The sequence below is a fragment of the Rhinoderma darwinii genome, chromosome 5 (genome assembly GCF_050947455.1).
Source record: "Rhinoderma darwinii isolate aRhiDar2 chromosome 5, aRhiDar2.hap1, whole genome shotgun sequence".
Lineage (NCBI taxonomy): Eukaryota > Metazoa > Chordata > Amphibia > Anura > Rhinodermatidae > Rhinoderma > Rhinoderma darwinii.
In genome coordinates, this window is record NC_134691.1 from 129965177 (window position 1) to 129991064 (window position 25888).

The 25888-nt window shown below is 40.1% G+C and overlaps 1 protein-coding gene across 11 annotated transcripts in view; it reads right to left on the reverse strand.

The window, feature by feature from the left end:
* The window catches only part of ZNF516 (zinc finger protein 516), a 147631-nt gene that overhangs the window by 27024 nt on the left and 94719 nt on the right, over positions 1-25888 (reverse strand). The window lies entirely within an intron of this gene.

A 25888-nucleotide genomic window follows, 5' to 3' on the forward strand; every position in this document is an offset into this window, starting at 1 on the left:
CAACAGCAAAAGAGATGACCCCATACTATCACTACTTCTACTTCTTATCTCAGTCAGTTAAGTTTTATTTATGCACAGAATAACTATTCGAGCGGACACAAGGTCTTGAGTGCTGCCTTCCAATAACTTATTTTACCCCATTCTGTAAAGAGTTGTGAATTAACCTCAAAATAACAAATGAGGGAAGTAACCCTACCTAGATCTTTTGCATTTCCATTTGTTTTAGCAGACAGTTGTATTGAACAGAAAAGGACTATCAGCTGTCCGAAAATGGCTTCCAGCAGAAGCTCCAAGGATCAGCGAGTAGGTATATCACGCAGGCAGAATTCATGACAGAATAGCATAAAACTGTGTGAATATATGAGATTCTCCACATAAGATTTTTGCTCATCGCTCTGCAGCAAAAACTACGAAAGTTTGGAGGATAGCATATGATAAAAAGTTTGTTATGAATTAAATACTATAGTATTACCTATCGCTCCTTTTTACAACTTTAGAGAAGTGTCTCATTGCCCTGGGGAGTTGACAGTAAAACATGCTGTACTGGAAGGACCACCAACCAACTTCCTCCCTCCTGCCTAGAGTCACCTATAGCAGCAGAAGGTTGCTATAACCTGTATGTGTGAAAAGTAGCCATTGAGTCATTCAAAGAGACCGCTACTTATCACATACATATGGAGATCGCCTGTTCACTGAGTGTGTCTGTGGAGAGGGGTAATTTCATGATAATGGACCATTTTAATGTTGTTTTGCTACCTTAAAAGGAGTCATCCGATGTCTGAAAATGTTCTAGTAGGGGTTGGAAATGAAACAAATAAAGCAATACTTACCTTTCCTTGCCCCTGGCAATCCAGCACCGAGACTGCCGTGGCACTCCCGGTGGTTGTTTACATGCACATAACCGCTACAGCCAAATCAGAGGGCTCAGTGGTCATGTGTTGTATTTCTGGCATTATGCCAGAAATACAATTTGTCACCACAGAGCCCCGCTGAGCCCTCTGATTGGCTGCAGCGGTTACATGTTACGTGCATGTAAAAAACCACAGGGCGTGCTTCCGGAGCCAATATAGATAAGTATTGCTTTTCTGGGTTTGTTTATTTATTTAGGTTCATTTGTATGGGGACCTAAAGAATCCCCAATTTAATTTTCATGCAAAAAATGGTTGGTGCTTTCCTGTGGTTTTGATGGGACTTTAATGCATGCAACAGTGAATGTAGACATGTGTGGCCTATAGGTATCAACTCTAAGGTTCTTTGCAAAATATTTTTTTTTCATAAAGGGCCTTTTAAAGTATGCATTTTAGTCACAAAGTTACATTTTCATGAAATTTTTGCATATAAATCACTATTGCAAAGTTGCATGAAGGTGGTTGTGTGTATAAACCATTTGTATTTCTATACATAGTATGCAGAAAGTTTTAGGTGTAAATGTTAGCACAACATTTTTTTCTTACATAATTCTGGTTTGTCACAAAAGTTCTGTGAAGATGGACAAGGCTGACAACAGCAGGTCAAGACAATTGCAATAGTCAGATTATCTGATTTCAAGAAATACATAGGGTATTTTATAGGTTGCTACCTTTTTTTACATTTTCAGGAAAACACACGGCGTAAACACACTGATTCATTGAGGAAAATCCATAGTGTATTACAGTACAAAATTACAGTAGCCGCAGCGTGGGTGGGATTTCGACAAATCTCGTCCCCACAGCGCGGAAAAAAACACAAATTGACCTGTGGTGCGGTTTCTTCAGCCGCAGCATGTCAATTAATGCTGCGGAATCGCTGCGTTTTTGTTGCGGGTTTTTCCCATTTAAATTAATTGGGTGCTTTAACCCCCAACAAAGTAGTGTGTGTTGCAACATTTGCAGCGGAATTGCAGTGATTTCTCCTCAAAAATCGCAAGTAAGAAAAAAAAAAATAATTATACTTACCCAGAGTTGCTGCAGCGGTCACATGGCCTGCAACGTCATATCAGGAGGCCGGACCACGCACAGAAGAGAACGTTTGTTTTTTCAGGCGTTGCTTTCCGCAGCAGAAATTCTACACAAATAAACGCACCACAATGTGGTGCAGATTTTCGGACAGCATTCCCTCCCGTGTTCAGGGCGGATATGCTGTGCAGCTTGACGCAGCATATCCACCATGAACACACTGTGTTTTACTACCGTAAAACTAGATTTTTGGTCTCTTCAATTCTGGCGATTTTATGAAGATATGTGCATATAGGAATAAGTGGTGTGTATGAACTGTGCACAAAAGGAACTTTTATTTTTAGGGTGTGTGGTGCATGTCATTTTCTGCTTGTGTCACACTTTTAGCCACAAATATAAAATTTGTATGCATTTTTTATTATATTTTTTAAATTGAACTGACAAAATTGCTTAACTATTCGTGTGTGTATAAAAGTGCATTTTGACAATGTGCCAGGTGTCTACTTTCATAGTTGTGGGGGTTTAGCATGATTCTTTATTTTGTAATTTAAGTTTTATTTGCACATGTCTAAAGTTTAAAATTGTCCTGGCTACCGAATGTGCGAAATGTCCAAAAACCCATTGCAGCGAAAGGGTTAATTCCACTGTGTTATAGAAAGAATTAGTTTGTAAGTTTTACTTGTAGACTAACATCAAGGAATAATGCCTCCCACTGTTTTCGAAAAATCTGATTAAGATTATGCCGGAGGTTAGAATGACTACTGCCAAGCTGCTTACCCGATTCTCTGTGTCAGCACATACCATCTTCCAAAGGAATACTCTATTGTACACTATATAGATACGTAATGCACCGCCTCCTAAAGGCCCTAGACTAGGTATTACACAGTATTAGTTTTGTCTGAAATGTTTTAAGTCCTTTAAGTGGAGTCATGTCTGACACAATGGTTACAAGGAATGCCCTGTCCAATAACCGGGTATCATACCTCTAGCAACCAGTAGGTCTCAGACTGCCACTAAATTGAGGGCAGATTAATGGCCTGTTTACATCTGTGCTCGGGCTTCTGTTGTATTGCTCCTTCAGAGGAGCAGAACAATGAAAATATCAGAAGCACCTGTTCCCTTGAGCGGAGACAACCGGCGCCCGGATGAACCCATTAACTTTAAAGGGTTTAGTCAGGGTGTCCAGGGTCTTAACGGTAATAACGCAGCATGCTGCGCTATGGATTCTAGTATTTTTGTCCGGATCTGCAACACAGGCCTCCAATGCATTAGTGAAAAGGCCCTAAGGAAGTTGTCAGGATGTTTACTATACCTATTTTGCGCTCCTTCTGCTGAACAAACTGTACTTTGTAGTGGTGAGCATGATGCAAAAGAGTCAGTATTATCAGTATTTAACAGGGGAGAAACGTTTATATGGCTCTACTAACTTTATGCAAGATACAATGAAAAAGGTCCTAAAAAGGCTGTAAACAATAGTCATCTAAAGCAATGGAAGAATTATTAAACTTTTCTTTAAAAGAATAAAAAAAAATATGTGTAAATGTATAAAATCCAATTTGTATAAAAATATGATGAAGGCCACTCTAATAATAAGGTATCAAGTATAGTCATCACCAGACAGACCCACTGTGCATTTTCATACAGGCATTTTCTACCAAATAGTAAAGGGGTTTTCCAGCCAATAAAAATTGATGGCTTATCCTCAGGATAGGCCATCAATAGCTGATGGGTCGGGGACCGACTCCCGGGAACACACGCCAATCAGCGGTTTTCATTTCTACTTGCTCACTATGAATCGCCAACAGATGTAGCGGTGATTCATAGGTATTGCAGCCTTTTCTCCCATTCATTCAATGGGAGAAGAGGCTGAAATACCTGTGAATCGCCGTTGCACGTGTGTTGAAGATTCACAGTGAGCAAGTAGAAATGAAGGGGAAGCAGCGCTCGTACAAGCGCTGCGGGGCCTCCAAAACTGTTGATCACCAGAGTCCCGAGACTCGGACCCTGACCCATTGTATAAGCCATCTATTTTTATTAGCTGGAAAACCCCTTTAAAATGTGTGTGCTGCGGAAAAATGTTAATATTTTGTGAACATGATTTTGTAAAATGCCACAAATTACAATGCCAATATTATGTGGCAGAAAATTAGAGCGGAGGTGTGAACTTGCTTTCTTTCTTCATTAGTTCCATCACTGGAAACATATTTTTTTGCAGCCATCTATACCATAAATGAAGTGGAAGTGAAAACTGTAGAAGCATGCTGCCACTTGCTGGTTGACTTTGGCAATAACAACTTTCAAGAAATCCCCAGTGAACATCATCATATAATTTGCTTTCCTATTACCGTAAGTAGGTTTGAATCTATTGTATATTTCTTTAAAAATTTAATTATAGAGTCACGTTAAGGCTCTGTTCACACCATGTTTGCATTGTATGTTGGAAGTGTGCAGCAGAAAAATCTCCCGACGTACAAATCAAACGCGTCCAGAGCTTGCAAAAAGCATATCCACACGGCAGACTGCTGCGGGTACAGCTTACCTGAAGTTAATATGCCCGGGTGTAGCCACATCTGGCCAAACATTTCATGTAGCAGTCAGGGGTGGCCTTAGGCTGGGTTCCCACACAGTTTTTTGCAGGAGGAAAATCTGCCTCAAAATTCTGCTTGGAATTTTGAGGAAGACTTTCCTCACCCTGCGTGGCGTTGTTCGCCCGCGGCCATTGAGTGCCGCGGGCATAAAACTCCGCGATATACGCTTTCTCTGCCTCCCATTGATGTCAATGGGAGGTCAGAGGCGTAAACGCCCGAAGATAAGGCATGTTCCTTCTCTTTCCTGCGAGACTGTTTTTCCGCAAACGGAAAAAAAACGCCTCCGCCTCCCATTGAAATCAATGGGAGGCATTTTCGGCCGTTTTTTGGCGCATTTTGCTGCGCCGTTTCCGCGACCAAAAACTCAGTGTGAACTCCCCCTTAGGGTTTTCTTACCTGTGCACAGAGTGCATCAAGTGTCCTTGCTGATGGGGGCACCATCAATGGCCTGGAATGGAGGCTTCTGTTCCCCACAAATAATATTACTTGTATAGAAGTATTATTTAGACATTGCTGAACAGTTATAGATTTCTTTATGTATTAAGCGGTTAATTCTTTTCACGGTATGTTGGTAGTATTTGAGCACTGTATGGTGGTATTTACTTAAGCATTGTTTGTCTCTGCTACATAGGTACTGTATTGTATATTTTCAGTGGCCAACGAATGGCAGTGTTATTCAGGCACCATCCTGTATGATAAACTGCGACTTTGGCCGCGACACAGGTCGCACAACATATGATCACCATGTTGCCCAGTTAAAAACAGTGAATGTGGCCGCCTTGTGACCCACAGTTTGACGCGGTACAACAGTTGCAAGAAATGCGGACCTGCTGAATTTTTTGCGAATGTTGTGTCGCAGTTGTGACAACCTGCTGGTCAGTTGTGACAACCTGCTGGTGGCACAGCAGCCCCATTTACTTTCAATAACTGCAACGCAGGTAGGGCGACACAGCGATCTTTGGTCCTGCGACCTGTGTTGCGGCTGAAGGTCACCATGTAGACCTAGCCTAATTGCACATGAAGGTACAGTAAACCCGTCATTTTCCCCTAAACCAGAAAATATTGGCTGAATTGTATATTAGAAAATGTAAGAGAAGGTTGAGCCATTAGAATCCTAGCTGAAGATTTTAGTTGTGCTTTTTTAGAGGGTCTGTTCAATATAGTGGTCTCTTGCATGAGTAAACAATTATTGTAGAGGAAATTAGGTAATCTCCCACAAGCTGGCTATAAGGTTCACCTCTTAAAATAGTTTTAGCTGCTGTTCGATTAAAATATGTCAACCTAAAAAAGATGGCTTAGATGCACGTGCGCTTGACTGTTGGATCATTTGTGTCGGACTCTTTACACACAATAGTTTTCCACTACACCAACTTTTCCTAAGGATCCGATGAACATTTATCTATCTGTTGTCTAGTAACAACTCTTGCCCAAGCCATGCACTAGGCAACAATTGCTATTGTAAGTGTCACTATAAGCGGCAATTCCATTTACAGATCGTGACCATTATGATTTTAGGTGGCATGATTGACCAAGATCAATGAAATTTTAACCTTTCCCTGCCTTCACACTGATTCCATTAACGTTACGATTGTTCCTAATAATTCTCCTATTGCTCATTCTATACGGTGATATCAAATTATATGCACCATAATAAATTCTTGTTCTGCAGACAGTCTCCAAAAACTTTGAGACACTGAGGTTACTATATACAACTATATTAGGGTTGCACAATGCATCAAAATAAATACTATTTAGATGCCGTGCACCCTCAAGTGGTTAAATACCGTTAATTCATGTATTTCGATACGAAGCTGCGTGGCCGCACAGTTTAGTACTGTATTATGAATGTATTTATTGGGGTGTTTTGTCCCCTGTGCTTCAGTGCTTCTAGGTTGTCTGTATTATGAATGTAGTCAGAGCGGGGCTGCGGCTGTATAATAAAGCCATTGCCCTGCTCCTGACAACAAGTGAGAAAGCACTGTCAGCATGAGGTGATGCGGCCGGCGCTGCACTAATGATTGCTGGCACTGAAGACCGATAACATGGCAGGTGCACTGAAAAACACTGCCATGTTCTGTCTGCAGCGCCGGCCACATCACCTCATACTGACTGCGCACGCAGACTTGTCAGGAGCGGGGCAATGGCTGTATTACACAGCCGCAGCCCTGCTCTATCGGCGGAGATCAGAGAAACCTCTGATCGCTGCCGCTATTCCCTTGAATGCTGCGACAAAAGCTGACCGCAGCTTTCAAGGGAAAAATTAGAAGGGGGAAGCCCCTTGGATCGTGTCACTGGGAATCACTGTGACGCGATCAAGGGTCTTACCATATATGGGCACACAGCCCAGGGTCCATTGAAGGACACCAGGGCTGTCTGACCATATTTCCTGTTGTCAGGGCATACTTGGGTATGTCCTAACAACTGACACACTACTATCATTACACATGCTAATGTACTGGCAAATAAATATATGCCAGTACATTAAAGTTTAAAAATAAAGTAAAAGAATAAAAATTAATAATAAAGTCATGTTAAGTTTTATAGCGTAATCTATGATGTGCACCCTGTAAAAAACAAACAAAAAAAATGCTTTCTTTCACTTATTAACGTGAGATATGAGGTCTTATGAATCATATACCTCTCATTAACCCAATGTTGTCCATGATGAATGAGAAACATGATGGGGTTAATTACTATCAATGTGAGGCACAAATGTAATGTCCCCCGAGACATTACTTGTGAGATAATCGGTTGTAAATGTATTTTGTGTCATTTTTTTCAATTTTGGCATCGAGAATCACAATACTACACAAAGTATCGGTATCGAAGTGGAAATTCCGGTATCGTGACAACCCTAAACTGTATAGTAATAGACAAAACATTGGAAACTAATAATAAAAAATAAGTAGTGGGTGGGAGTATATTTTGGCAGAAAGCAATATGCAAATACCGCAATTAACTTTAACCCCTTAGTGTCTAAGCCTGTTTTGGCCTTGTGGACACAGCCGATTTTTGCAAATCTGACATGTGTTACTTTATGTGGTAATAACTCCAGAATGCTTTTGCCTATCCAAGCGATTCTGAGTGTTTTCTCGTGACATATTGTACTTTATGATACTGAAAAAATTGTCGTTAAATGCAATATTTATTTGTAAAAAAAACACCAAAATTTAGAGAAAATGTGCAAAAATCAGCATTTTTCTAAATTTTAATGTATCTGCTTGTAAAACAGATTGTAATACCACACAAAATATTTACTAGTTAACATTTCCTATATGTCTACTTTATGTTTGCATAGTTTTTTGAACGTGCTTTTATTTTTCTAGGACGTTACAAGGCTTAGAACTTTAGCTAGAATTTCTCGCGTTTTCAAGAAAATGTAAAAAGGCTATTTTTTCAGGGACCAGATCAGTTCTGAAGTGGCTTTGAGGGCCTTATATTTTAGAAAGTCCCCATAAATCACCCCATTTTAAAAACTGCACACCTCAAAGTATTCAAAATAGCATTCAGAAAGTATTTTAACCCTTTAGGCATTTCACAGGAAATAAAGCAAAGTAGAGGTGAAATGTACAATTTTTTTTTTAATGAAATTCATTTGTAATACATTTTTTCTGTAACACAGAAGGTTTTACGAGAGAAACGCAACTCAATACTTATTGCCCAGATTCTGCAGTTTTTAGAAATATCCCACATGTGGCTCTAGTGCGGTAATGGACTGAAACACCGGCCTCCGAAGCAAAGGAGCACCTAGTGGAGTTTGGGGCCTCTATTTTATTAGAATATATTTTAGGCACCATGTCAGGTTTGAAGAGGTCTTGTGGTGACAAAACCATGGAAACCCCCCGAAAGTGACCCCATTTTGGAAACTACACCCCTCAAGGAATTTTTCAAGAGGTATAGTGAGCATTTTTAGCCCACAGGTTTTTTGCTAAATTTATTGGAACTGGTCTGTGAAAATGAAAATCTACTTTTTTTCTGAAAAAACATACGATGTTTTAGTTTCTACAAGGAATAAAGGAGAAAAAGCACCCCAACATTTGTAAAGCAATGTCTCCCGATTACGTCAATACCCCATATGTGGTAATAAACTGCTGTTTAGACCCACGGCAGGGCTCAGAAGGGAACGAGGGCCATTTGGATTTTGGAGCACAGATTTTGCTGGAATGGTTTCTGGTGCCATGTCGTGTTTGCAAAGCCCTGGAGGGACCATAACAGTGGAAACTCCTCAAGGAATTTTTCTAGGGGTATAGTTAGTATTTTGACCCTACACGGTTTTTGCGGAATTTATGGGAATTATGCCGTGAAATTGAAAATCTACATTTTTTCTAATAAAATGTTGTTTTAGCTCAGATTTTTTCATTTTTACAATAGATAAAGGAGAAAAAACACCCCAATATTTGTAAAGCAAACTCTGAGCACAGCAATACCCCATATGTGGTAATAAACTGCTGTTTGGACACATGGCGGAAGTTAGAAAGGACGGAGCGCCATTTGACTTTTGGAGCTCAAGTTTTGCTGGAATGGTTTGCGGCCCCATGTCACATTTGCAAAGCCACTGAGGGGCCAAAACAGTGCAAACGCGGCAAAAGTGACCCCATTTGGGAAACTATATCCCTTGTGGAATTTATCTAGCGGTATAGTGAGCATTTTGGCCCCACAGTTTTTTTGCTGAATTATTGGAATTATGCAGTGAAAATTAAAATCTACATTCTTTCCACTAAAATGTTGAATTTTTTTCATTTTCACAAGGAATAAAAAGGAGAAAAAGCGCCGTAACAATTGTAAAGCAATTTCTCACGAGTATGGCAATACCCCATATGTGGTTATAAACTGCTGCTTGGATACACCGCAGGGCTCAGAATGGCAGGAGTGCTACTTGGCATGTAGATTTTGGTTGATTGTTTTTTGGGCGCCATGTCGCATTTGCAGAGCCCCTGAGGTACCCATACAGTAGAAACCCCTGAGAAGTGACTCCATTTTGGAAACTATACCCCTCAGGGTAATCATCTAGGGGTGTACTGAGCATTTTGATCCCACAGGTGTTTCATAGATTGTATTAGAATGAGGCAGTGAAAATGAAAATTTTTTTTTTTTTTTCCAAAAAAGATGTCGTTTTGCACCCACATTTTTTTTCCACAAGGGGTAATAGGAGAAAATACAAGCACAATTTGTTACCCAATTTCTCCCGAGTACGGCAATACCCCATGTGTGGCCCTAAACTGCTGTTTGGGCACATGGCAGAGCTCAAAATGGAAGGAGTGCCATGTGGCTTTTAGAGCACAGACTTTGCTTGACTGGTGTATGCGCGCCATGTCGCATTTGCAGAGCTCCCTTAGGTACCAGAGTAGAGTAAAACCCTGACCCCATTTTGTAAACCACACCCCTCAAGGCATTTATCATTTGCCTGGATGTATAACAGGGCTTAGGAGTGAAAGGCGCATGCGAGACCTATTTTGGTGATTGTCGCAGCATTAGCCCACAATGGCAGGGCTCTGGGGTCAAATAGTAAAACAAACCCCCAAGTAGTGACCCCCATTTTGGAAACTGCACCCCTGAAGGCATTTTGACCACACAGGTTTTTTTTTTCTATAATAAATGAATGCTCAGTGGATGGTGCAAAGTGAAAATTGTAAATTTCCACAGGTATGTGCCATTTTAGTGCACAATATTTTGTGCCCAGTTCATGCCACTGAAGACAAATACCTCAAACTGTTAAGCGGGCTCTCCCGGGTATGGCGATGCCATATATGTGGACATAAACTGCCCGTTGGGCACGCTGCAGGGCTCAGAAGGGAGTTAGCGCCATTTGGCTTTTGGAGCGCAGATTTTGCTTAGTGGTAGTTTTGTTTGGGGTTTTGCTGGTATTTCAGTTTATGATGTGGGGGCATATGTAAGCTGTGCGGAGTACATCAGGGCATAATAAGAGGGTATAATAATGGGGTAAATAAATAATAATTCATAGATATGTGGCCGGTGTCGCACTGATAAATGGTGCCAGATATTATCCGCTTTTGGAACACTCTGCACATTTTGCATCGCCATATTCTAAGAGCCAGAACTTTTTTTTTCTCCACCGGAGCTGGGTGAGGGCTTATATGTTGCGGGACAATCTGTAATTTTCATTGGTACCATTTTGGGGTACATGCGATTTTTTTGATCACTTTGTATTTCATTTTTTTGGGCAAGCAAGGTGACCAAAAACCTGCAATACTGATGTTTTTTATAATTTTTTTTCTTACCGTGTTCGCTATGTGCTATGAATGACAATTTTACGTTATTCTGCGGGTCGGTACGATTACGGCGATACCATATGTATATAGTTTCTCTTATGCTTTGCAGCGTCTGCACGATAAAATCACTTTTGTTTCAAATAATTAATTTTTTGTGTCACCATATTCTGAGAGCCATAACTTTTTTTATTTTTCCATCAAAAAAGCTGCGGGAGGGCTTGTTTTTTGCGGGACGGGCTGCAGTTTTTAATGGTTTAATTTTTGGGTACATGCAACTTTTAGATCCCTTTTTTTATTCTGTTTTGAGAGGGGTAGTGACTAACAAACAGCGATTCTGGAATCGTTTTTTATTAAAAAATTTTACGGTGTTCACCGTACGGGTAAAATAGCGTGATATTTTTATAGTTTGGGTCGTTACGGACGCGGGGATACCACATATGTGTACTTTTTTTATGTTTTTTTGTTTTTCCTATAATAAAAGACTTATTATAGGAAAAAAGGCTGTTAGTGTTTTTTTTTATTTATTTTTTTCATGAAACTTATTTTTTTTTACTTTTTTTACAACATTTTTATTAACTTGTTTTAACTTTTTTTGTGTCCCACTAGGGAACTTGAAGGCATGAAGCCCTGATCGCTAGTCTAATACACTGCACTACCTACATAGTGCAGTGTATTAGAGCTGTCAGCTATTCACTGATAGCAAGCCTATTAGGCTTCGCCTCCCGGCCGGGCCTAGTAGACTTCCGTACTAGGAAGCGATTGTTAGACTACGGTTGCCATAGCAACCATCAGAACACCCGCGGGTGCCGATGGTTGTCATTAGCAACCATAGGGTGCGATCTAATCACTTAGATGCAGCGATAGCTGCATCTAAGGGGTTAATCGGCCGGATTGGAGCCTAGCTCCAGTCCTGGCTGTTAGAGCACAATGTCAGCTGCGACAAACCGCTGACATCCGCGCCCGTGGCAACCATCGTGGTTGCCGACAGGCTACAAGACACTTTGATGCGTTGATTGATGCATCGAAGGAGTTAATCGGCCGGAACGGAGCCTAGCTCCGGTCCTGGCCGTTGCAGAGGGGTGCCGGACATCTGATTACCGGTGGTGATCGCGCTGGCTCAAGCTGAGCCAGCGCCATCACATACACCACGTCATGGAGCTGTGATTGGTCAGTCTGCTTTGACTGACCAATCACAGCGATCGCCGACAGGAGACCGCTGTGAATGGTCCCCTGCCGTCTTACTGTGCCGATCAACTGTCATAAACAGTTGACGGCACAGTTCTGTCACCTTGTCCTTTGACAGGGTGAGTTTTTAGCCAGGACGCACCGGTACGTCCCTGTGCCTTAAAGCACTTCAATACAGGACGTACCGGTGCGTTCTGGTGCGCTAAGGGGTTAAATCCTGGAATACAGCACAACAAACAGTAAAAAAAAAAAACACACGCTATCTGACCAAAAGCATGGCACGCTTTGTCACAGTGCTTTGCCTTGAGGTTCAAAGGAGACTTCCACAAAGTGCAATAGAACCTCAACTCAGTGTGTGAAGTGCACAAGCGGTAAACCGCAGGAGACAAAAAAATGGATTTGAGTTTGGATATTGATCGGTAGAACAGATCTTCAAATATTTTAGCTCTACCATGTCTTCCAGCTCTGGTGCAGGGTATTAGAGGAAATAGATTCTGTATGGGGCCTAAGGAAGATTACCTACAAAGCACTATATCAGAAGGGTTCCGCGCAAAAGCTCCTGCAGCCTGTGGAGGCACCAGGATGCATTGTGCACAGACGATGGACATTAAATATCAAATGTATGGTTTATTAAATATGCTGCCATTCTTGTGGCTGTAACAAAAAATGTTTAAAAGTGTGTAACTTAACAGACTACACTACAAATAGCTTAATGGGGTTTTCCCACTGAGCACATTTATCACCTATCCACAGCATAGGTGATAAAGGATCGCTGGGGCCCCACCACCGATAACTTAAACGAGGGTCCCGACTCCCATTCCTCCTCAACGCACGATCGCAGTGAGGAGGATTTTGAATGAATGGTGGGGGCCCAAGCGATCAGACATTTATCACCTATCCTATGAATAGGTCATAAATGTGCGGAGTTGGTAAACAAAAAAAACCATTGTGGGTGGAATTTGATTAGAAAAAAAAAATGGAAAGAAAACCACTGCCACAAGCAAATGCCTATATTTGTGGTGACAAGAAAGGAAAAATAACCTGTCCCTTCTTGCAAACTAGGGACAGCTGACGATGGGTGCCTGTCCCACCCATTCCTTTTATGTTTCTGTGCTGTAATGTTCAGAAAACATGTCTTACTTGTCTAACGTGCCATAGGAAAATTAGTCATTACAATTGATAAGCTTCAAGTTTCAATTTAAAGAGCAATAACATTAGTAACATTCGGTTTGAAATTAAATTGCATCAGGACAGGAAATGGTTATCATAATTATGTCCTGAACAAGACCACTAGATGGCGCCTGCTTACATTTTATGAAAAAGGTTTTCGCTTAGTGTGTGGTCCATCAATAAAATACTACTACAAATGCTGACTAACTGAAAAGGTAGATGTTCAAATAAAAGTAGACACAAAACTGTACTAAACATATGTAGAAAATGGATATCCTAATAAGAAATCATATAATGTAACCGTTTTCAACTGGAATAAAGTAGATTGAAATAAAATAGTTTGCCTTTTCTGACAAGTTTGCCCTCAAGCTATAACCTATTTAAAGAACAATGTGAAGATATGTGAAGCAAACAATTAAATGCTACAATCCTTCTACCGCCTCCCCATAGAAACTCAAGGAAGTATTCACAATACTAAACAGTCAAGTTATTAACAAGCGAAGAATCATACAGAATAGACGGAGGAGACATGATATGAATAGTAATTTGTATAAAGTGAATAGGAAAACAAGAAGGACAGCATTTTATTCAGGGAGTGACTGATGCGGATCTGGCAATCCTACTGTTGTCAGCAGAAAACACGCGCACTCCTGCTGCAGAGCATGCTGGGAACATTCGGAGTAAGAATGGGCTGCTTACAAATATAAGGCTACGTTCAGATCACGGTTTTTTGGCCTATGTTTAGCATATACACTGGGAACCGCTCCCTACGTATATATTAAACATAGGCCATATACCATGTGATACACTTTTTTTTTTTTCACATGATACCATTAAATGTAATAGTATATAGTTTACTACGCTAGTTCATACCTTAAATAAAAAAAGTATACAGGCTTATACCAGTCTGACAGGCTAATGGAGCCCTATGGACACAGCGGCAGCTTTTCTGGTGTACACACTAAATGTAGGGCAAAAACAAGATGCAAATCGGGCATTCGGGAGATTTATAAAAAAAAATGCAATCACTGCAATTAAGATTCCTATTTTAAAAAGACATTTTTAAACTCTGTTCACACTTAACATTTGGTGTGTACTCCCGAGGGGATGCTTTTGTATCAGTAAGAATAACCTCCTAAGCTTTCCAGTACAGTTGAGGAAAATCTGGTACATAGAAAAGAGATGTAGATATGTCTGAATACGTCAGGAGATTGCCCGGGCATATACAGTTGGGTATAGAATTATTTTGACAGTGACACAAGTTTTGGCATTTTAGCTGTTTACCAGAACATATTGAATATACAGTTATAGAATCAATATTGGCATAAAGTGCAGACTCAGCTTTAATTTGAGGGTATTCACATCCTAATTTGAGGAAGGGTTTAGGAATTACAGCTCTTTAATATGTAGCTGCCTCTTTTTCAAGGGACCAAAAGGTAATTGGACAATTATCTCAAAAGCTATTTAACCCCTTCCCCCTGCTTGAATTCTGAGCCCTAATGACCAAACCATTTTTTAAGTTTTTCCATCGTCGCATTCCAAGAGCTATAACTTTTTTATTCTTGCGTCGACATAGCTGTATAAGGTCTTGATTTTTGCGGGACAAGTTGTATTTTTTAATAGCACCATTTTGGGGTACATATTATTGATGGATTACTTTTATTAACTTTTTGGGGGGCTAGAAAAAAAAAACTGAAATTTCGCCACTTTTTTGCACCCCAAATCTACACCGTTTACTGCGTGGCATAAATAAAACTAACTTTAATCAACGGGTTGTTACGATTGCAACGATACCAAATTTGTATCGTTTTTATATGTTTTACTACTTACACAGTAAAAACTTTTTTTTCAAAATTATTTGTTTTTGTGTCTCCATATTTGAAGAGCCATAACTTTTTTACTTTTTTGCCGATGCAGTTGTATGAGGGATTTTTTTTTTTTGCGGGACGACTTGTAGTTTTTATTGGTACCATTTTGGAGCAGATGCAACTTTTTGGTCACTTTTTATCAATTTTGTTTAAAGTCTGGATTCACAGAAAATAGCAATTTTTCCATTGTTTTTTATTTTTTACGTCGTTCACCGTGCGGTCTAAATAATGCAATAGCTTTATAGTCTGGGTCGTTACGGACGTGGCGATACCAAATATGTGTAACTTTTTTGCTTTATTTTTTTTTTTTTTTTAATATTAAAGCATTTTGTAAAGGGAAAAAGTGTGATTTTCATTTTTTTCACATTTTTTTAATTTAATTTATTCAACTTTTTCTTTACTTTTTTACTAGTCCTACCAGGAGTCTTTATTATAAAAGCGATTGGATGATCGCATATTACACTGCAATACTTCTGTATTGCAGTGTATTACTGCCTGTCCTTTTAAAACGGACAGGCATCTGCTAGGCCATGCCTCTGGCATGACCTAGCAGGCATTCACTACAGGCAGACCTTTATTAGGCCCCCGGCTGCCATCAGAGACACAGACACTCGGCAATCTTATCGCCGGGTGTCAGTGGGATGAGAGGGAGCTCCCCTTCCTCCCTCCAAAACAACTCAGATGCGGCGCCCGCTATTGAGCGCCGCATTTGAGGGGTTAATCGGGTTAGATCGATACTAATATCGGTCTCACTCGTTCGAGCAGGGATGCCCCCAGCCCTCAGCTACCTCTGGTAAAGGAGAGCAGGGAGATTTAACGGCTCCCTGCTCTGTTTATTTATTCTGATGCAGCGCCGTGAAAAGGCTATTGCATCAGAATAAAGCCCACTAATGACCGCCATGAAAAGGCGTATCGGCGGTCATTAAGGGGTTAATGGGCTGCATGGCTATTCTCTCGTTAATCCATCATCAATTAAGCAGGTAAAAGGTCCGGAGTTGATTCCAGGTGTTGCATTTGCAAGCTGTTGCTGTGAACCCACAACATGGTCAATGGAGCTCTAATTGTAAGTGAAACAGACCATCGATAGCCTGATAAAAAATGAACAAATCCATCAGAAAGATAGCACACGTTAGGAGTAGACTACAAAAAGTGGACTAAAAAAAAATAAAAAAAATAAAAACTCTGGTAATCTCGTGAACTCCCAAAGACCTGGACGTCCACGGAAGACCACAGTGGTGGATGATTGCAGAATCCTTTCCATGGTGAAGAAAAAGGACACATCTACCCAAGTGAAGAATACTCTCCTGGAAATTGGTGTATCAGTATCTGAGTCTACCATAAAAAGAAGACTTCACAAAAGCAAATACAGAGGGTTCACCACAAGGTGCATACCATTAAATCAGCCTCAAAAATAGGAAGTCCAGATTAGACTTTGCCAAACATCTAAAGAAGCCAGTCCAGTTCTGGAACACCATGAAAATAAGATCAACCTGTACCAGAATGATGGGAGGAAGAAAGTATGGCGAAGGCTTGGAACATGATCCAAAGCACACCACAACCTCTGTAAAACATGGTGGAGTCAGTGTGATGGCATGGGCATGCATGGCTGCCAAAGGCACTGGGTGACTAGTGTTGAATGATAACGTGACTGAAGACAGAAGCAGCCGGATGAATTCTGAAGTGTTCAGGGATTTACTTTCTACACAAATTCAACCAAATGCAGCAAGGTTGATTGGACGTCGTTTCACAGTACAGATGGACTATGACCCAACACATACTGCAAACGCAACCCAGGAGTTTTGTTTTTTTAACCCGATCGAGCTGCATTTCACTTGCTTAAAGTGTAGCTAAATGTTCGACAAACTTCTGACATGACATAGTGACACGTCAGAAGTTTGGATTGGTGGGGGTCCGAGCACGGAGAACCCCACAAATCGCTAGAACGCTAAACTAAGCAGCTGAGTGCTCACACGAGTTCTTCAGCTGCTTAGTTTCTGTTCGGCTTTTTCCGGAAAGCCGATGTATCGGGGTACGGGCTCATAGACTTTGTATTGAGTCTGTACACCGATACATTTAATTCCGGAAAAAGCCAAACCGACACAAAGCAGCTGTTCTAGCGATTGGTGGGGGTCTCCTTGCTTGGACCCCCACCAGTCCAAACTTCTGACCTGTCACTATGACATGTCAGAAGTTTGTCGAACGTTTAGCTACACTTTAAGACAAAACTTAAGGCAGAAAGACCCAACAAGAAACAACTGAAGACAGCTGCAGTAAAGGCCGGCAAAGCATCACAAAGGAGGAAACCCAGCGTGTGGTGATGTCCATGGGTTCAGACTTCAGGCAGTCATTGCCTGCAAAGGATTCTCTACAAAGTATTTTTTATTTATTTATGGTAATGTTAATTTGTGCAATTCCTTTTGAGCCCATGAAATGTGGAGGCTGTGCATAAAAATGGTTGCAATTCCTAAACGTTTCACAGGATATTTTTGTTCAACCCCTTGAATTAAACCTGAAAGTCTACACTTCAATTGCATCTCAGTGGTTTCATTTCAAATCCAATGTGGTGGCATGCAGAGCCCAAATCATGAAGATTGTGTCACTGTCCAAATAATTCTGGACCTAACTGTACACCAAAATATGATAACTCATAGCAAAGTCAGTGAATTATATGGAAATAATCGCATCACAGAACCTAACAAGCTTACACAAAGTTCTCTTGAAAATGTGCAAACCCAAATTAATGGGAATGACAGACTCATATCTGCACTGGTCAGTCGAGGGCTATTCTCAAAATCATAATTTGAAACAATGTTACGATCGCTGGTGGTCCCAACGATCGGGAGAACGGGTGATCATTTATAATTTTTGGAATATCCCTGTAATGTGGAGTACGCAGCTAGTTTAAGGTAAGATGCAAATGCCCTGGACACATTGGTTTGTTCTTTCGTAGTTCTATAAACTAAACCCACTTCCCTCCCCACATTGTCCCATTGTGTGAGCTGCTCCAGGGCAGATTCACTTGTAAACCAAGTCTTGCCCAGTGTTATTTTCAAGCTATAGCAGTTGGTATTTAACCTAGTTGAAATTGGCGGTGCTTTTTAGGATAGGAGTTGCGACTCAGAGCTCTACATTTAGTGTAAGTTCACACACGGTTTTATTGTGCGGTTTGGCCACAGCAGTAATTTACAGCTGCAGCCTGATTATTCTGTACACTACAAAAGCAGAGATTCCTCCTCACACAAAGTGGCCGAAAACCATGTGCCTTTTGATTTAAACCGGATTATGCTCTCTCAGAAATTATTTACTAGGCAAAATAATGTAATGATCCCACTGGGGGGGGGGGGGGGGCACAGAGCAGATAGTCACATGGGCTGAAGGATCCAGCCATGCAAAAACAAATATTAAGTATAATATGAAGAAAACATGTTTTTTTTAGGCCCTTATTCACACTTATTTGATCAGGATTTAGCATCAGTGTGTTTAAGCCGAAACTAGTGAATGCAAAAAAATATATATACAGTGTATATAAAAAGTCTACACACCCCTGTTAAAATGCCAGTTTTTATCATGTTACAAAATCTGTACATGATGAATAATTTCAGAACTTTTTCCCCCTTTAATGTGACCCCATAATCTGTACAATTCTATTGAAAAACAAACCGAAATCATTCAGAGGGAAAAAAAAAAAATATGTGGTTGCATAAGTGTGAACATCCTCTTATAATTGGGGATGTGATTGTGATTTAAAAAAAATAACTAATAATATTCCGCCATTGTTGTTTTTTGGGGGGTTTTCAATTTACATTGCTCACTGTGTAGAGTAAATTATGTGTTACTCATATTGTATGTATAAACACGTACGATTAACACAATACGAAACATGTATAAATTTATGTTTTTTGAACAATAAAAGCGAAGAATTTGCTTTTGCATTGCCAATTTCCAAGAGTTTTTGCGGGACGAGATGTAGTTTTATTGGTACCATTTTGGAATGCATAAGACTCAAGTAAAATGTTTAACTTTTTTTTGAGCAGGAAAGATAAAAAAACAATAAAAATACATTTTTAGCGCTTTTTATTTTTTTGGACTGGGTTAATCATCCGGTTTAAATAATATTATCCACATTGTTCAGGTTGTTACAATATATGTGTATTTATTCATTTAATCTTTTTACACTTTTTTTTTTAAAATAAACTTTTACTCCGTATACCAAAGCATTACTGCCTGTCAGTGTAAAACTGACGAGCAGTCTATTAGGACATACCTCACCTTTTAAATATAAGTTTGTGATTTAACTGGTTACGGTTTTCAATATCCTGAGAAATTAAGAATTATACAGCGCAAATCAATGTTTGTTTGTGTAATGCAGCACAGGTCCTCCTGAGGGAGACACTCTTTGTAACTGCTCTCCACTGTGGCAGAACCGGGGACCCCACTCTATTAACTCAGAATTCCCTAATAGGGAATATAAAAATGGGTTTTCTAAACTAGACAATGACTAGACATTTCTTAACTATTGATATTGCATTGTTATGTATCCCATAATTTCTAGAGATCCATCATATTTCACTGTTAAAATGTAACGAATACAGAGTCCAAACATTGGTGTCTGCTTTCAGACTCCATGATATTTTTTGCAGGAACATTTATGTTCAAGTAGAGAACATCTGGCACAGTTCAACATTTGTAAGACGAGCTAGATTACACTTATCCTGGTATCTTGACCCTTTCGTCTAAAGCCTTCACAGGTGAAGCGGAAAAGAACAAACTTTTTTTCTTTTGCGTTATTTACAAAGAAAAAAATAATATTGTACATCTATTTATAACATTTACCCACAGGGTCTACTTTATTCAACTTTCTGTTTAAATGCTGATGTAACCGTTATCTTTGACATTCGTAAGATATATTAGGCAGTTTTACTAGGTTTTTAAATTGTTTAAATTAAAGGTTATTCCCAACTTAGAGATTTATGGCATATCCCCAGTAGATGCGGGGATAGGGGGTGCCACCCAATCCCCGCTTCGCCTGGTGAGGTGGCTGCCGGCTGCAGTTACCAGGTGGGAGCTAGGTTAGCGGACTAGTGGCACCCTTTCCTCTAGTCCTGTCCTGGAATTTGCCGCAGCACCAGGCGACATGGGTGTCAAGTGACCCCTATTCTCGATATAGGTTCAGGTCCCAGAGCTGGGACTTCCATCTATCAGACATTTATGGCATATCCACAGGATATGCCATTAATGTCTAAGTTGGGACGTTATCTTTTTAATCCTTTTACCGTTTACCACCTTTAACGAGAACCAAACGACAATACAGCTTGCATCATCTCGGCAGCACACACCCATTTACACAGGGAGATGTGCTCCTGACTAGCGACCATTTTTTTGGCTGCATAAAAGATGCTATCAGCCGATAAACAAGTGTTTGCTCGTTCATAGGCTGATCTCTGCCCTGTTTAAACAGGGCAATGATTGGGAATGAGCGTCTGTACAAACACTCGTTCACCCGATCATTTGGCCGTCTAAGAGGCCGTCTAACAGCCTTCCAGTAACCTTAGGAAGTCATACTAGAAGTTTTGTTCAGGTCATTATCTCTGAGAGAAGATATGTGAACTCTGTCACATACTGGGGGAGGGGAGGGGTATTTTTATTTATTTTTTTACTTAAGAACCACCCCTTTCTAACCACCACCTGACCCCAATCAGGCCAGTTGATATATATATATATATATATATACATACACACATATACACGAGTCACTGACCACAAGCGAATATCCAGAGTAATCGCAGTGTGCAGCACAGACAGCAGCTAGCGGGCTGTAAGGGACTCAAGGTCAGCCTATCGCACACACCTTATATACCCACCAAGCCAGCCCACGACACATCACTTCCTTCACGAGCTGCACGCTGCGGACGTTGAAAGTAGGAGGTGGTCATAATAATGTGCTTCGGCTATATCTATCTATAAAATCAAGTTTTATTTGTGTATGGCAAAACGATGAAAATTACCCCAAAACTTCTGCCAACAAAAGTGTTCGAGAATCCAGTAATGAGAAAGTCTAATAATTTGCCACATGTTTACAGCACACAACTGGAATATAATGAGGAATTTCACAAGACCGGAAGCAGCAGGCTTAAAGCTAACCAACTAGGACACCCCTTTAATTGAAGAAAAAAAAGCATATTTGTGTGAACGATTTTGTGTTTTCTTCATTAACCCTCTAAGGACACAGTCCGTTTTTGCCTTATGGACAGCCGATTTGTTTTCAAATCGGACGTGTTAATTTATGTGGTAATAACTTTGGAATGCTTTTATTTTTCCAAGCAATTCTGAGTTTATTTTCTTGGGACACATTGCACTCTATGTTAATGGTAAAATTTGGTCGATACATTCTGTGTTGATGAAAAACACAGAAATTTTGTAAAAATTAGCATTTTTCTAAATTTAAATGTATCTGCTTGTAAGACAGACAGTAATACCACACAAACCTAGTTACTAGTTAACATTTGCCATATGTCTACTGTATGTTGGCATTGTTTTTTTCAATATCCTTTTATTTATAGGACATTTTAAATTCGTATTCAGTACATGAAACTAAGGAAATGTACCTCAATGTTAATTTAGCGGATTCTCTTGTTCAAAATTACCCCCTTAGGCTGTAATCTGATTTGTCAACATGGTAGGGCCCAAAAGCAAAAGGAATACCTTGTTGTTTTCAGGATATAGCTTGAATGACCTCACTTCGCACTTAGAGGATTTAAGCTCACAGAACAATGTAACACCACCAAAAGTGATCCCATTTTTAAATCTAGATCCTGAAAGTATTCACTTAGGGGTATAGTGATTATTTGAGCATGTATTTTTAGCTGGAATTATGGGAGAAAATAAAACTGAAGTGCCTTGTGGCTTTTTTGGCCTAGTTAAGATGACTTCCAGGCACATTTTGTTTGCAGATGTTCTCAAGTGACAGAGCAGAACACACCATCCTTCAGTATTCATCTAGGAGTATTATGAAATGGTTTGTTTTATTTGAGGTATAATTGTAATTTTTAAATGGGTAATAATGCAATTGAAATAGGGATAAAATGTCTGTACGTCAATATGAAAAGAGCAAAAGGGGTTACAATAAATTAGAGAATGAATTGAATTAATACTTTAGAGAAGAAGGGTAAGAAGGAAAAAAGTCTTTGATGCAGAACCCCGGTATATCTTCAAATAGTAATTGCTTAATTACTTGTTCTTGGTTTTTCAAGATACCAAGCATTTTTTCCTGCCTTGCGGTAAATGAGAGGAATTACATGGCGCTGTTTGAATTAAGTGCACTGCAACCTTTTTATACCAGACGCGTGACTTCCTCCTCGCGTTGTATGGCTGTAATAATTGGTCAACCAGGTCCACCCATCCATTGTGTTGGCTGTAGTGTGAATTCCTCCTACAGGAACTGGGGTGCTGCTGTCCGCATGAATAGACCTGAGGATGAAGACGTCTTGTTTGTCTCTAAATTAAGTCAGCATAAAAATGCTCATTACACAGGGACCTGCTTTTGCCTGGTCTAATTTTTTAAGCTACCGGATTTCTTGGGAGGCTCCTTTGTTTCCACCATACTGTACCACAGGCCACTGTTCCTTTTTCAAGCAGATACTTGAAAAGAGGGACGCTTGTATAAAAGTTGGCGAAGTAAATGTGATATCCTTTACCTAGCAGGGGGTATAAAAGGTCCCATACAATTTTGGCACTTATGTTGAGGATGGTGGGGTATTTGGGTGGACAGATCTGGGAAACTTTTCCCTCATAGATTACGGAATCTGTGCGTTCACCAACTTTCACTCTCAGAGCTTGTAAATTTTGATTCCATATCTTGCACGTTTACTTGCCAAATATTGCCGGAATCCCAACCTCCCCTTAAACAGCACGAGTGACACATCAATTGCAATATTTTTTTTGTGGGGTGTATGTCTCTGAAAATTTCTCATTAAAAGGAGTCAGTATTGTCCTAGGTGAGGACACCAGGGGCAGGGCAATGCTATCGGTGTAATCAAGAAAATTGTAACAGCGCTTCAAATCGTGTTCTCATAATTACAGCTCTTGTACATTGGCGTATCATATAATACGTCAGTGAACCAATAGGACCGTATGGTGTTTTTTAAAATTTTTTGCATTTCTGTGGCATCACTGGGATGCCATATCTGGCTTCTTGCATAGTAAGATGTGGGGTGGCTTGCCAGAAATTGAGACGCATACAGATTGGTTTGTATAACCATCAGGTTCACTGACTCTTGTGTAAAAAAAGATGTAAAAAAGAAATAAAAAATCAGTTCCCTGTACCCGATGGCATAGATTTTTATTCCCGGGCAGAAATGAATTATGGAATTTGGTGAGAAAACTTATTTGGCGGCACCCAATTGGAGTCACTTGACTGATATATATATATATATATATTTTTTTTTTTGTTTATTTTTTAACAGACCATAAAACAACTGACCGCTCCTAACAGCTCCCCAAAGGTCAGGGAGCAGTTCAGGGGGACTATAAGGGTCTCTATGGGGTTTATTTAATGTGTTGGTACTGGGTCAACTGTTCACGCCGATCTTCTCACAACTGTGACAGTAATGAGGAGATCGTAGCTGGTGAAGGTGGTTTTTTCACTTTTTCGATGTCATTGGTCAGTCTGGATTGACTGACCAATAACAGCCATCTTCTGGCAGGAACAGCTGCGATCGTTCCCACCGCTGACATCTTGACTATCACAGAATGTTCACAGCCCCGCTGACACTGTTTTGTCACAGCATGCTTACATGTGACAGTTTAACTGCGGAACGAGAATGATCGTCCTAATGCGGCAAGCACCCACCGCTCAGGAGGAGTATTCTGGTCCTATGTCGGCAAGAGGTTTTCTGCTGCAGCCAAAAGCACTGGCCTCAGAGGTGATACTTGCATGTACAGCACAAGACTGCAGAGGTAAAAAAAAACACTGGTTCATCAGTGCTGGAACGGCAGAAGATTTAAGTTGACAATTGGCTATAAATGTCAGATAGATGCGGGCCTTCTCCATAACGGGGCCCCCTATACCCCGTTCTGCCGCTCTCTGGTCTTGCAGCCTCCCGGCCACTTCCTTGTTATATGGTCGGGAGTTACGAAAAGAGCGTAGCTCGCTGAGACACACTGTTTCCGTAACTCCCATAGTAGTGAATGCCATTTACGGAAGCAGCGTAGCATGCGAGCTACGTCGTTTCTGTAACTCACAACCATATAAAAAAAATTATGGTCGGAATTCACCTGGTTCAGCCGTAACACAGAGCGGTAAAATCGGGTTTTTGGGGCCCCGTTCAGGAGATAGGTGTGGGTCCCAGAAGTGGGACCCACATCTTTCTGACATTTATGACGTATCCTGTACCCTTTAAAGAGGCTCTGTCACCACATTATAAGTGCCCTATCTCCTACATAAGGAGAACGGCGCTATAATGTAGGTGACAGTAATGCTTTTTATTTTAAAAAAAATCTGTTTTTACCACTTTATTATCGATTTTAGATTTATGGCAATGAGTTGCTTAATGCCCAAGTGTGCGTATTTTTACTTTAGACCAAGTGGGCGTTGTACAGGGGAGTGTATGACGCTGACCAATCAGCGACATGCACTCCTCTCCATTCATTTGCTTAGCGCATAGGGATCCTGCTAGATCCTTATGTGCTGTCTTATAATTAACAATACTGAAGTGTTTAGACAGTGAATAGACATTCCACGGGATGTCTATTCACAATCTCTGCACTTCGTTACTCTGTCTGTAGTAGTTACAGCAGAGGAAGCGTGATCTCGCGAGATTACGCAGTAAATGACAGGTTACAACGAGATCACGCCTCCTCTGCTGTAACTATCATAGAAACAGTAACGAAGTGCAGAGATTGTGAATAGACATCCCGTGGAAATTAGTAGCGCCTGCATATTGCAGTTTGCGGGCAGTATTATTCATTCCTATTAGCATTGTCACGATACCAGAATTTGGACTTTGATACTGATACTTTGTGTAGTATTGCAATACTCGATACCAAAACGATACTTTTGCCAACAATAAAAAAAAAAGGTTCTTCCGTTTTCAGATGTGAAGCACGTGGCATTCATTTTGAACCTCCATGTGCCTCACATTAATAGTAATTAACCCCATCATGTTCCTCAGTCATAATGGACAACATTGGGTTAATGTGTGAGGTACTTGATGGAGTTAATTACTATAAATGTGAGGCACATGGAGGTTCAAAATTCATAATACCTCGTGCCTCACATTAAGTGAAAGAAAGCAGTTTTTATTTTATTTTATAACAGAGTAAACATAAATGACACTATAAATTTATTATGGTCGCGACGACACCGAATAGGTGTATATTTTATGTATTGAGACTTAAATGAATGTTTATTGTAAAAAATAAATTTAAAAAAAGTGTGTTGTTTTTTTTATTTAACCCCTTGAGTACCCAGCTCATTTTGGCCTTGAGGACCAGACCCATTTTTTCAAATCTGACATGTATCACTTTATGTGGTAATAACTCTGGAATGCTTTTGCCTATCCAATTGATTTTGAGACTGTTTTCTCGTGACATATTGTACTTTAGTTTAGTGCAAAAATTTGGTCGATAAATTCATTGCTTATTTGTGAAAAACACCAACATTTAGCGAAAATATGAAGAAATTATGATTTTTCCAATTTTAAATGTATCTGCTTGTAAAACAGATGGTAAAACCACACAAAATAGTTACCAATTAACATCTCCCATATGTCTACTTTGTTTGCATTGTTTTTTGAACATCCTTTTATTTTTCTATGACCTCACAAGGCTTAGAACTTTAGCAGCAATTTCTCATATTTTTAAGAAAATTTCAAAAAGCTATTTTTTCAGGGACGAGTTCAGTTCTGAAGTGGTTT